We start from the raw sequence: 13,999 nt of genomic DNA, 5'->3' as shown, positions 1-13,999 counted from the left end.
GTTATCATACACACTTCTCAAATGATTAAAAAAACTAAGGTTCAGAAAGATTGTAAAATCCAGGACACTAACCTAGCTAATGAATGTTTATTTCAAAGCTCATTTTCCCACTTGGAGTAGAGTTTTTCTCAGATGACATTGGTGTATAGCCCAGTTTCTCAGTCTTGGTACCATTCACATTGAGGGCTGGATACTTCTTTTTTGTGGGGAGTTATTCTGCATATTGTAGGATGTTTAGCAGCATCCCTGGCCTCTACTCACTAATGCCAGCAGCATTACCCCCAGACATGACAACCAAAAAGATCTCCAGATATTGCCAATTGTCCCATGGGAAGAAAAAATCAAGCCCTAGTTGAGACTCACTGGTATAGAATTTACTCCTCCAGTAAGGTGTTTAACTAGAGATGGCTAAAAATGGTGCATTTCACTGTGTTTTGTCATTGGCTAAATAAGGTCCCATGGCCAGAACCAACATAAATGGAGTGGGGAAATACACTCTTCCCACAGAAAAGAACTGTAGGTCATATGATAATAGGCAAGGATATATGATCCTCTTACAATACAAATAGTTGGAGAAGATAGTAAAATTACTAATTTCAGGTGTGATTCATACTATGAGAGAGTATAGTGTGCTATGCAAATGATATCAGAGAGAAATAGATTAATCTGGATGGTCAGAGACATCTCTGAAGAAGGGAGTTTTAAACTTAGACCCAGAGGATAAGCCATTGTTAACCAGGCAAAGGATAATTGTGTATAAAGGGAGTATTACTGGCAGAGGGACAAGCATGTGTCCCTCTATAGGAAAATGTAAGTACCTTTGATGATTTCTCCAAAAAACTTAGTGGTCTCAACCAAAAGCCCTGATTTCCATCAATAAAATATGAAAACAACTATTATTAGTGGTGTTATTTGTTTAATATTAATTGTGTGCCAGAGAGTGTGATATAAATAATATGAAGTCTTGGCCACAAGATACTCAGTCTAGCTAGTTGGGCAGTAAACACACCATTAAATTGGCAGCTAGTAAGATATATCAGAGGAATGCACCAGGAAGTGGGTGTGTTGGGAATTTGGAGACTGGCTAGATACTTGTAGCCTGGGGAAGTAGAGGAGTTAGAGCTTTAGTTTAACTTGAAAGTTGGTGTATTAGTTTGTTCTCACACTGCTAATAAGGACATACCAGAGACTGGGTAATTTATAAAGGAAAGAGGTTTAATTGACTCACAGTTCAGCATGGCTAGGAAGGCCTCAGGAAACTTACAATCATGGTAAAAAAGGAAGCAAGTAAATTCTCCTTCATGTGGTGGCAGGAAGAAGTGCAAAGCGAAAGGGAAAAAAGCCCCTTATAAAACCATCAGATCTCATGAGAACTCACTCACTATCACGAGAACTGCATAAGACTAGCCGCCTACATGATTAAATTACCTCCCACCGGGTCCCTCCCATGACACCTGGGGATTATGAGAACTACAATTCAAGACGAGATTTGGGTGGGGACACAGCCAAACCATATCAGTTAGGTAAAGATTAAAAGAATCAAGGGAAAGATGACAACATTTCTGTTGTGAAAGGTAGCAAAAGCAAAAATGGGGGAATTGGGCTGGAAGGAGACCTGTGAAGCAAAGAAAGGAATCTAAGAAGGAGGAGAAAAAAATTCAATGAGAAGACCCCTGATAGGTTTAAGATTTAAATGCCACTCTAAATTTCAGGGTTGAAGCTGATGGGTGACAGCCAAAGGAGAAAAAGGAAGGAGACTTACAAAGTAAAAACAGTGTGTTCTAGGACCTGCCTCTCAAAGTGACCGCCATGAACCACCAGCCTCAGCATGTGAGATTGCTGAACCTCAGGTGACCCTGCAGAGCAATGAACAGGGAATCTCATTTTCACAGGACTTCCAGATAATTCTAGTGCTTGTCATAGTTTCAGAAACACAGCACTCGAAGATCAATTTGAATAAACTAAAATAAGAAAAGACGGCAGACAGGGAAGCAAATGAAGTGTCTTCTGCAGGCTTTTAGCATGACCTTCTAAGGATCTTGTTTGTGATTAATGAGAGACATGAGAGGAGACAAGTGATGCGAATGAAGAATCAAAAAGGCATGATACCTGCACGATTAGAGTAGATAATGCACAGACAACACAGAGGGTGAAGAACTGGAAGAAGGAAGAAGAAGAATGCCAGGACCATGACGGACGCAGGAAAGTCAAGTACAGGGTAGGGTGAAGGGCAGCTGATATGTCAAGAGAGAATAAGAAATGGCCTTTTGAACACGTTGAGTAGGAATTTCCAGGACAGCCTAACCACGGAGATCTTCAAATGATGTCGTGGAAGATACAATGGAGGGAAGGGCAGAATGCATTCCCCATGAAGGGAGGACCATTCTTCGGGTCTCCACTCTATTTTCGGTTCCTTCAGCAGTAATGGGCATAGAACTGGCACTGAAAAAAAATAAAGAAAAATGTTAATCAACCAGGAAGGGACACATAGAGTGATGCACAGACCACCTGCCTGCAGGTACCCTTGGGAGCTTGTTATAAATGCATCTCTAGGACCCACCCAAGCCCTACTACTTCCCACTCTCTCAGGGTAGACCTTGAAATATGAACTTTTACCAAGTTAAGAGATTCTGAGACTTTCTCAAATTTGAGGCTTTCAATTATAAAGACAAAGAAATCAAAGCAAGGGAGGACTCAAGACAAAGAATTTGGATGATGTCCACCACTAGGAGAAAGAAGCATGTAATGAAGAAAGAGAAGTAAAGTGAACGCAAAAGTGGCTAAAACTGATCACAATCCATTTGGATCTTCTCGGCGTTCAGTATCTCACTTTTTCTGTAATGCATTAATAGTTGTATTGGTCCACTTCTTGGGGGTAATAAGCTCCATAAGTTTGCTACCTGGTAGAGAAAGCCTTATTTAATTTTCTTTTGAGCACCAAATGAAATCTACCTTTATGAAATAAGTTTGACATGCATTGATTAAGCTCCTAGTGTGTGAAAGTTGCGCTGAGGTCAAGGGATATAAAAATTAGTGAGATTCAGTCCCTGCCGTGGAAGTACCCATTGCCTATGTGAGAGACTCACAATAGCAGTAGCAACAACAACATCAACAGTCCATGTGCTGAGAAGTGGTCAAAGGGTGGATTGTGTGAGGGTAACCAAAGCATCACAGAGGAGTGGAGTAAGCCTCTTCAGCAACCCAGGAAGGCTTCTTGGAAGTGGCGGCACATGAAAAATAAGCAGGAATTTTCTATACAGGGAAGATAGGTACAGGGAGAAGGGTTTGGGAGAGAAAGTTGAGATCTGATCCCTGTGGTCCATATGGGCGTTTACCCATGGTTACTGGGCATGATGAACACGGACAGGCAGATGAGAATAGAGAAGAGGACTTAGGATTATGGGTGGAGCCCAGCAGACTCCGCCTGTTGAGAGCCATGAAGGTGGCATACGGGTGGGGCTGGGAAGAGGGCTGCCCCTTCCTCCCATGCTGCCAGGGCCTCCAGCCCAGTGCCTTGGAAGGCAGAGCCTGCAGAGAGGGAGTGAGCAAAGCAAGTCCTGGCACCCCCTCCCTGTGACTCACTCTTGGCCTTTTGAGCTCTAGCCTTTGCCGAGAAGCCAGGAGGTGCTCAGGGAAGCTGCTGGGAAGTGAGGCCTGGGCTGGCCAAAGCCACCTCTACCCTCCTTTTCCGTCCAACACACAGGGACAGGCAGTAGACAAATGCTCCTGAGGCTCTAAGATGCCATCAATTGCCGGAGAAAGTCAAGAGACATGCCCACCAGCTGAGGCTGACTGAGGGCTAAGAGGTCAACTGTTATAAGATAGGGAAACTGAGTCTTAGTAATGGAATGGAGTTGCCAAGTCCATACAGTTAGATCTGAGCCAATTCTGCAATCATTCCCAGATCTCCCAATGTGTACCCAGTGTCTCAAAGAGCGTCACCTTCTGTCAAATAAGAATAAACGAGGCGGACATAAGAATTCAGGCTTCAAGCTATTTTGGTTACCACTGGTTGGTAAACTATGTCTCACAGGCCAAATCTAGACACAACCATCTATGTATTGCCCGTAGCTGCTTTCAAGTTGCAGTGTCCAGTTGAGTCTTTACAACAGAGAGTATACAGTCCACAAAGCCTGAAGTATTTACTATCTAGCCCTTTGGAGAAAAAAAATAATGTGTCAACCCCTTTTGTAACCCAATACTTCTCAGATTTTAGTGTGCCTGAGAATCTGCTAGGGAACTGATATAAAATGGTTGGTGCATTTAGAGTAGGACTTAGGAATCTGAAAATAATAAAAGTCTTAGGGATTTTGATGTAGCTAACTCAAGACCACACTTTGAGAAACGAAACTTTGGCCTATCCTTGGCTCAGGGGAGGCAGGGCTGACTCTAGGAGAATCCTGGGCTTTGGGGACCAGGTCTGCAGTTCAACCTATACCAGGTGGGATCTAAAGGCTTCTATACAGACGTCCACAGCTTCTCCAGCTTCCACAGAGAAAAGCCCCAGGAGGCCTCTGCAGGGTTACTCGCTTGGAAGGCATAGAGTCCTGGCCACAGAGGAATGACTCTCTCTTATCAGCTCTGTGGCTCTCGTGGAGGCATTTTCTCCCTGGCCCTTACCATTCTCATCTGTAAAATAAACCACTCAAATCCTATTTATTCAGATGTCTTTCTGTCCTATGGTTGCTGATCTTTTTTGTTTCATTCTTTCATTCTTTCTTTCTTTTTCTTCTTTCTTTTCTTCCTTTCTCTCTTCTTTTTCTTTCTTCTTTCTTTCTTTCTTTCTTCTTTCTTTCCTTCTTTTCTTTTCTTTTTTTTTCAGAGTCTCATTCTGTCATCTAGGCTGGAGTGCAGGGGCATGATCTCAGAGCACTGCAACCTCTGCCTCCCAGGTTCAAGTGATTCTCCTGCCTCAGCCTTCCAAGTAGCTGGGAGTACAGGTGTGCGCCACCATGCCTGGCTAATTTTTGTATTTTTAGTAGAGGTGGGGTTGTCACCATGTTGACCAGGCTGGTCTCGAACTCCTTGATCTCAAGTGACCCTCTCCCCTCAGCCTCTCAAAGTGCTGGGATTACAGACATGAGCCACCACACCCAGTCCAGTTGTTGATCTATTATAATGAATGATACACTAATGCCAATGTCGCTGACATCCCCATAACCTTGGCAGAGTACCAGGGAGTGACGATGTGACTCGGCATCTGCTTTCTAATTGCTGGTCTCAGGGGCCAACAGAACTCATGACAAGAGACTAAAGGGAAAGTTGGGGAAAAGGGAAACTTGTTGAGAAAAAATGAATAACCTTCACTGCCAACAAGCGTTTATTCACATAACTAACCATTAGACAATCATCTTTTGTTGAGAACATGTAATAAACCTTGTGAGTATAAAGAATTACTACTGGCTCTGCATTGAGGGGCTTATCCTACTGAAGAGTCATGATCATTTTGGCATTTACAATACCCAGGGCTTTCATTTGGCTCAGTGGTTACAGAAAAAGAGAGGAATATTAATGTTTTGTGTTAATTTGAAACACTTAAATGTGTTCAATGTTATTTGTATTAGCTACAAAAATTTGTAATAACTTACACACCCAACAATAGAGGACTGGTGTTTAACTGAATGAAAAACTTTCAAACCATAGAACAGTGTGCAGCTGTCAGAAATTACATGTACTGTGAGGTCTCCAACACTGATGTTTCACTTACCCTGGGAACTGGATCATTCTTTGTGGCAGGGGATGTCTTGTGTATCATAGGTTGTTCAGCAGTATCCCTGGTATTGAACCACTAGATGTCAAAAGCAAAACCCCTACTCACTCCCCCCAATTAGTTGTCACTAACTGTGACAATTTAAAATGTCTACACACATTGTCAAATGTCCCCTGGGGGATAAAATTGCCCCCTTGTAGAGATTTATTGGTTCACAGAAAATTTTGGATCATCCTAGAAATTACATACACTAGCATAGGCAAGAAAAACAAAAAAAAAAAAATGAAAACTAGGCATAGAGTATGATCTTCTCTATAGAAAATAATAGTAGAAGGAGGATGAGGAAAAGAGAAAAGAAAGGGGGAAAAGGATAGAAGAAAATGAAAAACTTAGTGACACAGAAAGGACTGGAAGGAAATGGCCCAAAAGCTTAAAAATAGCTGCTTCCAAGTGGTGAGATGATAATCACTTGTGTTTCTATAAATGTTCTGAATATTTTATAATGTTCTGAAGATTCTACAACAACTGCATATGATTTCAATAAACAGGAAGAACGTGGAAAGGAAACAAGTTAAAATATTGAAAACATGCACAAAGATAGACATTATTTCTGATTTATTTAGGTGTTATTTATATTAGCTACAAAAATTTGTAATAAGTAATAACTTATACACATCTAACAATAGAGGGCTGGTGTTTAACTAAATAAAATACTTTTGGCCAAAGTGGGTGTATCATGAGGTCAGGAGTTCGAGACCAGCCTGGCCAATATGGTGAAATCCCATCTCTACTAAAAATACAAAAAGTAGCCAGGTATGGTGGTGCATGCCTGTAGTCCCAGCTACTTGGGAGGCTGAGACGGGATAATTGCTTGAACACAGAAGGCAGAGGTTGCAGTGAACTGAGATCCCACCACTGCACTCCAGCCTGGGGGACAGAGCAAAATTCTGTCTCAAAAACAAACAGACAAACAATCAAAAACCTTTCAAACCATAGAATTATAAGCAGCCATCAAAAATTACATCTACAGTGATGTCTCTCAATATTACCATTTTATTGAGATCGGGAACTAGATAATGCTTTGTGGCCAGGGTGGCCACGTGTACCCAAGTTAAAATATTGAGAACATGCACAAAGACAGATATTATTTCTGATTTATTTATTTGTTATTTATATTAGCTACAAAAATTTGTAATAACTTATACATCCAAAAATAAATGTAGACTGAACCACTAAAATCCTATTTATTCAGATATCTTTGGACTTCATGTTTCTGAAAATTGCGTCTTCATTCGGATCTATCTGGGGCATGCTGTTACGGACCCGTGTCTGTACTGTGGAGTCTCACCAGCCAACAGGACATCTTATGGTTCTACTCAGAGGGAAGTTTTAAACTGAGACCCACAGGATAAGCCACTGTTAACCAGGCAAAGGACAACTGTGCATAAAGGGAGTATTTCTGGCAGAGGGACAAGCATGTGTTTGGGAAGATGTAAGTACCTTTGATGATTTCTCCAAAAAACCTAGTGGTCTCAACCAAAAGCCCCTATTTCCATCAATAAAATATGAAAACCACTATTATTAGTGTTGTTATTTGTTTAATATTAATTGTGTGCTAGGTAGTGTGATATAAATAATAAGCAGTATTGGCCACAAGATACAGTCTGGTTAGTTGGGCAGTAAATACACCATTAAATTGGCAGCTAGTAAGACATATCAGAAAGTTGGTGTATTAGTTCTAGTCACAGGGGAGTTTTTCCTATCCTCAACTTACAGTGGGTTTGAATAAAGTCACATTGATCTTGATATAAACTTTTGCTCTTTCATCTCTATTGACATATCATAGAGACTCTAAACCTTTCTAGAATTTGCCCCAGTAATTTCTGAGAGGCTTCAGGGGATGTCCTATGGGATCATCAAGTTGTTCTTGGGACTCTGCCTAAATGCTGTTGATGATCTTTGTCCAGAAAGACATTGGAAGATGGCATCTAACCCACACTGTTGCCTATTCATGCTCATGTCTGTACCAGTGCTGCCTCCTCCAGCTGCTCCTGGGGCATGTAGGCCCTGAGATGCCACACTACTTTTTGTCCCAAAGCTCTCATGCTTCACTGCCTGGGCCAGCTGGTAGAAAAACAAAACAAAACAAAACAAAACAAAACAAAACAAAAACTCTGATTCTGACTCTACTATCTTCATCCATAATTCTTGAGCTCTATATCAGAAACTGACAAGTATTTTTTACTTTAAAGGGCTAGATATTTCTGTCTGTGTGCACTACATGGTTTCTGTTTCAGTTATTTAACTCTGCCATTGTAGCAAGAAAGTTAGCACAAGCAATACATACAAAAATGCTCATGAGTGTGTTCCAATAAAACTTGATTTATAAGCTGGGCACAGTGGTGGATGCCTGTATTCCTAGCTACTCAGGAGATTGAAGAGGCAGGATTTCTTCAGCCCAGAAGTTCAAGAACAGCTTGGGCGACATAGTGAGACCCTGTCTCAAAAGGTTAAGAAACAAAACAACTTTATTCCCAGACTTTGAAACTTGAATTTCATAGAATATTTTCCTGTCATGGAATTGTATTCTTTTAAAAATGTCTAATCATTTAAAAATGCAAAAGCAATGATTCACTCATAGGTCAAAGTTTTTAAGTGTTAGATGTCAGGCTAGATTTGGCCTGAGGACTGTAGCATAGTAGCCCCTGCTCTAACGCAAGGGAAGATGCCAGAAGGAAGACCAAAAGGGGAATTTGGATAGGACTTGGTGGGAAGAGTGAAGCAGAAAGATAGCATGGTTCATTGGTTCATGTGTTCATTCATGCAATGACAATTATTGAGAACCTACTATATAGGTGTCAGGTACTCAATGAAGTGCTAGGGTCAGAGTAGTGAGAAAGACAGCAAAGGACCCAGTGCTCACCACGCTTACTATCTATCAGGAAAAACAAACTTTGAATCAACATTTAAAACTGCACTGACCAGATGCAGTGGCTCACGCCTGTAACCCCAGCACTTTGGGAGGCCGAGGTGGGCAGAGCACAAGGTCAGGAGATCGAGACCATCCTGGCTAACACGGTGAAACCCCATCTCTACTAAAAATACAAAAAATTAGCCAGTCATCGTTGTGGGTGGCTGTAGTCCCAGCTACTTGGGAGGCTGAGGCAGGAGAATGGCATGAACCCAGGAGGTGGAGCTTGCAGTGAGCCAAGATTGCTCCACTGCACTCCAGCCTGGGTGACAGAGTGAGACTCCATCTCAAAAACAAACGAACAAACACTAAAAAACTGTGCTAAGTGCTGTGAACAATTCCAGGAGTCCAAGAAAACATATGTGAGGGAGAATAAAGGAGCAATATTAGTTGTCTATCACAGCATAATAAATTACCATGAAGTTAATGTCTTAAAATAACACACATTTATTATCTCCCAGTGTCTGTAGGTTGAGAGTCCAAGTACAGCTTAACTGGGTCCTCTGCTCAGGGTTTCACAAGGCAGCAAACAAGGTATCCATTGAGCTGCATTCTCATCTGAAGGCTTAAATGGGGGAAATTTTCACTTCCAAGCTCTTTTGAGTTGTTGGCAGAATCGATATTCTTGTGGTGGTAAAATTGGAGGTATTGGCCTTTTTTGGCCATTGACTGGAGGGAACCCATAGGCCCCCAGGGCAGCCCACAGTTCCTTGCCCCCAGGGACTTCTCCATCATGACTATGGCCACTTACATCATCAAGACCACAAGGAAAGTCTCTCTTTAGGAAGACCCAGTGTCTCTCTCAAAGACTTTTACCTGATTTAGTCAGGCCCAGGATGGCAGGATAGTCTTTTAATTAACTAAAAATTGACTTATTTTGGAGCTTAACTATATCTGCAAAACATTTCCCCTTTGCTGTATTCTATTGGCCAGAGGCAAAGTACAGGTCTCACCCAACTCAAGAAGAGGGGATTACGCAGACTCTGAATATGAGGGCTGGAATCACAGGACCACCCTAAGGTCTGCTCACCACAGGAAGGGAAGATTTTTCATTGAAAGCAGTATTTCTTTGGGACTGATAGATGAGTATGATCTAGCTAGGTGAAGCCTAGAGGGAACAGAGTTCTGGGAAGAGCAAACAGTGTGCACAAAGACCCTGAGGAAAAATGGCAATTTTGCAGAGCTATAAAAAAATCAGTTTAGTAGAATGGCTCTCATTTCTGGCTGTATACATCACCTGAAGAACCTCAAAAATAGTCGTTTTTAATAACTATTTTAAACCAATAAAATTGTAAAGTTCTTGGCCTGGGGTTTGGCAACCATCTTTTAAAATTTTCCCTAAAATCTCCCTAATTTTCTCTGGGTTGGACAGGGGTTAGGAGCTGCCCAGATGTTGGGCAGAGAGAGATAAGCAACATTTCTGTTGGCTCAGATCAAAAATTGCTCAGTGAGATTTCTCAAAGAATGTAAAAAAGAATTACAACTCAACCCAGCAATCTCATTACTGAGTAGATAGCCAAAAGAAAATAAAATATTCTACCAAAAATACACATGCACGTGTATGTTCATCACAATACTATTGAAAATGGCAAAGATGTGGAATCAACCTAGGTGCCCCTCAGTGGTGTACTGGAAAAAGAAAATATGGTATGTAACATATGGAATACTATGTAACCATAAGAAAGAACGAAATCATGTCCTTTACAGCAATATGGTTGTAGTCAGAGGCCATTATCCTAAGCAAATTAATGCAGGAACAGAAAAATAAATATCACATGTTGCCACTTTTAGTTGGGGGCTAAGCACTGGGTACTCATGGACATAAAGATAAGAACGATGGACACTGGGGACCACTAGAGGAGGAAGGAAAGGAGGGGGCAAGGGTTGAAAAACTCACTATAGAGTATTATCCTCGCTATCTGGGTGATGAGATCAATTGTATCCTAAATCCTGGCATCATGCAATATAACCAGAAAACAAACCTGCACATGGACCCTCTAAATCTCAAGGAAAGTTGAACTTGTTTTTTTTTTTTTTTTTTCTTTTAAAGAAAAAAAAATTGCTCAGTTAGAAAATGCAAAGAACAGCTCCTTGATGTTTTCAAAATGCAGACATCATTTAAATGTTCATTTAAGGAAATCAAATTCATGTTATTTAGAAAGCAATATTTTCTTTGGACCAACAAAGCTAGGCTTTGATTGGAGACATGCAGCACAAGTTTTGGCAGTGTTGCCCAAGGTGCTCTCCATTATGGCCATCTCTGTTTTAAAAATATACAGTCAAGCCAGGCACAGTGGCTCACACCTGTAATCCCAGCACTTTGGGAGGCCAAGGCATCAGGATTGCCTGAGCTCAGGAGTTCGAGACCAGCCTGGGCAACATGGTAAAACTCTGCCTCTATTAAAATACAAAAAATTAGCCAGGCATGGTGGCGTGCACCTGTAGTCCCAGCTACTTGGGAGGCTGAGGCAGGAGAACTGATTGAACTCAGGAGGTGGAGGTTGCAGTGAGGTGAGGTCTCACCACTGCACTCCAGCCTGGACAACAGAGTGAGACTCCATTTCAAATATATATATATATATATACACACACACACACACACACACACACACACACACACACACACACATATATATATCCCCAATCAAAATGTACTCAGGTTTTAGTTAAGTCTGCATTTGATTCAAGAAGCCTTGTTGGAGACAAAAGATTCAAAAGCAGCTTGCAAATGAAACTTTGATTTCAAAGCAATTAGTATGTATCACTCACTGGCTGTGTGTCAAGTACTTCACTGAGAATCTTTGTGTAGAATACTGTATTTAGCACACATAATAGAACAACAACAGGAAGAAGGAGATATTGCCATTCCTACTTCACAGGCAAAGAGGATGAGGCTCAAAAAGTAACTTGTGCCAGGTAAGGTATCAGATGGGAGGGTTTAGGAGTTTTGAAAATTTGAATCCTGGGCCCCTTTTTCATGGCCTTTGTGAGCCTAGAGAAGCTATTCAGTCCCTTTAGTCAAAAATCTTCATTTGTTAAATAGTCGGCAATAATACCAACCTCCTAGCATTGCTGGGAGGATGAACAAGGCAATCTTTACAGTCCTGGGAAGAAGAGGTGAGTTCTGTTTCTTAATATTCTTCTGACCTACACCTACACCAGGTCATAATAAACAAATTCAGGATGCCTACCCCACCTTCTCAATTCCAAGTCCAGTGGAATTTGCGTTGAGTAAAAGGAGAAGCACATAGTCTTTAGCAGTTTTCTAGGAGAGAATTTTCTCACCCAGGTAAAAAGGAAGATGATTATTTAAGTCCCTCCTGAAGTGGAAATATCTTTTTTCTGATCCCTAAACATTTTATTTAGAAATCGAGCAATCTCACAGATTTAAGGTGAACAATCAACTAGATGTTTCTTTCTCTGTCTTTCATGAATTCTTCTGTGAGACTCAGATTTTTCACAGTGAGTTAAGATAATGAAAACTACTGGGTTTTTTGCTTATTAGTTTGAGACAGGGCCTCACTCTGTGACCCAGGCTGGAGTTTAGTGGTGCAATCATGGCCCACTACAGCCTCAACCTCCCAGGATCAAGTGATCATCCTGCCTCAGCCTTCCTAGTAGGTGGGACTACAGGTGGTCGCAATCACACCTGGCCATTTTTTTTTGTAGAGACAGTGTCTCACTATATTGCCCAGGTTGTCTCGAACTCCTGGGCTCAAGTGATCATGATCCACACACCCTGGGCTTCCTAAAGTGCTGAGATTACAGACATTAACCACTGCGCCCAGTGATGCCTACTTGTAAATATTTTTGCAGCTCTCTAAAGTCCAGTGCTCATGCAGCTCTGACTTAGCATGCTGTCTGGATCTTTGTAGTTGCTCAATAAAGAGTCTCTGTTAATACAAGGACCAAAGAATAAAGAGGGCATCAAGGAAAGTGGTGAAGGACATTTTTACCAAATTATTTACTGAACCATTCCACTCATTAGTCCTTAAAAAGATGACTATATTGATTCTTCTTATCTAGCACCCCCCTGCATGATATGAAAAGACGTTAAACATAGTGAGACACTGCATTATATAAATAACACACACTCTAAGGTTTCAGCTCACAGTTTATTTTAGGTCTCATTCTGCAGGTGCTTGGCATGCAGGGTCAGGTATACTGAAAACCATTGTCCTTTCTTTATGAGGCTGGAAGGTGTCATAGAGGAAGGCCTGTCACAATCAATATTAAATTGTCTGTTCACTCAAGCCTGGAGTACATTCTGAGGTTATGTTGCATACCACCAGCCCATGACCAAGGACAGGCAAGCTCAACCTTCCCTGGCCCCCCTACCAGACCCAGAAGATTCAGTTTTGCAATTTGAATGGCCCAAGGCCTTCGAGCCATTGTATAGACTGAGTTTCCAACCCTGAATTCCTCCTTTTGATTCCAGTGCTATTTTGGGAAAGTTATCTTCTAGACAAGCAAATAAAAAGAAGGCCCCTTGACTCCTAAGGGTCATTTCCAAATGAATGTGCAATGCTCCAAGAGCAATGGAAAACAGCTGTGGAATCCAGCTGCTGCTCTGAGTAGTAAGAGGGAAACCGCCAGGCTTGCGTGGGCTCCCTTTGCTAGCCACGTATCTCAAGTGGGTTTTGTTTTTTGAATGATAAGATAATGTATGTGCTTCTCATTTTTTAAAATTCCATGTCATCCGCTGCACCAGCAGAAGCCCTGGCAATCTAAACTCTAAAGGACAGCTCAGTGCGCCCAGAAGTCGAGCCAGTGTTAGGAATATTGCCAAAGGATCTTTGTGGGTTTCTCATAAATATTGGAGCGCACAGATGATGCTGAAAAAAAGAAAAACAGATAATCCAAACTACCCACGATAGAACAACAACAAAAAATCTTTTAAGATTCCAGAAAAAAACCTTCGTAGTTAGATTTTATTTTTTCAAAGAAATATCAAAGAAAATGTCTTCTTCATTTCTGAGAACAGAAATGATTGCAAGCAAGGTATAGAAGAAACTGAAAATATGTTTTGCTTAGTGAGTATGTCAACTGTTGGCAAGAAAGGAAGGGAAGAAAGGAAAGGAAAAGAGGAGAGGAGAGGAGAGGAGAGGGAAGTGAGAGCAAGCAAGAAAGAGAGAAAGAAAGAAAGAAGAAGAAGAAAGAAAGAAGAAAGGAAAGAAAGAAGAAGGAAAGACAGGAAGGAAGGAAGGAAGGAAGGAAGGAAGGAAGGAAGGAAGGAAGGAAGGAGAAAGAAAGGAAGAAAGAAAAAGAAAGAAAGGAAGAAAGAAAGAAAGAAAGAAAGAAAGAAAGAAAGAAAGAAA

The 13,999-nt window shown here is 41.3% G+C and overlaps 1 long non-coding RNA gene across 1 annotated transcript in view; it reads right to left on the bottom strand.

The window, feature by feature from the left end:
- Window positions 1–1,318: 1,318 nt before the first annotated feature.
- Window positions 1,319–13,999, bottom strand: part of LOC111552533 — a 108,586-nt gene continuing 95,905 nt past the window's right edge. Inside the window, exon 5 of the long non-coding RNA XR_004228564.1 lies at window positions 1,319–2,442. This is a non-coding gene — a long non-coding RNA (uncharacterized LOC111552533). The remainder of the gene's footprint in view (window positions 2,443–13,999) is intronic.

The sequence above is a fragment of the Piliocolobus tephrosceles genome, chromosome 17 (assembly GCF_002776525.5).
Source record: "Piliocolobus tephrosceles isolate RC106 chromosome 17, ASM277652v3, whole genome shotgun sequence".
Taxonomy (NCBI): Eukaryota; Metazoa; Chordata; class Mammalia; order Primates; family Cercopithecidae; genus Piliocolobus; species Piliocolobus tephrosceles.
This window is presented reverse-complemented; position numbering and strand designations above follow the sequence as displayed.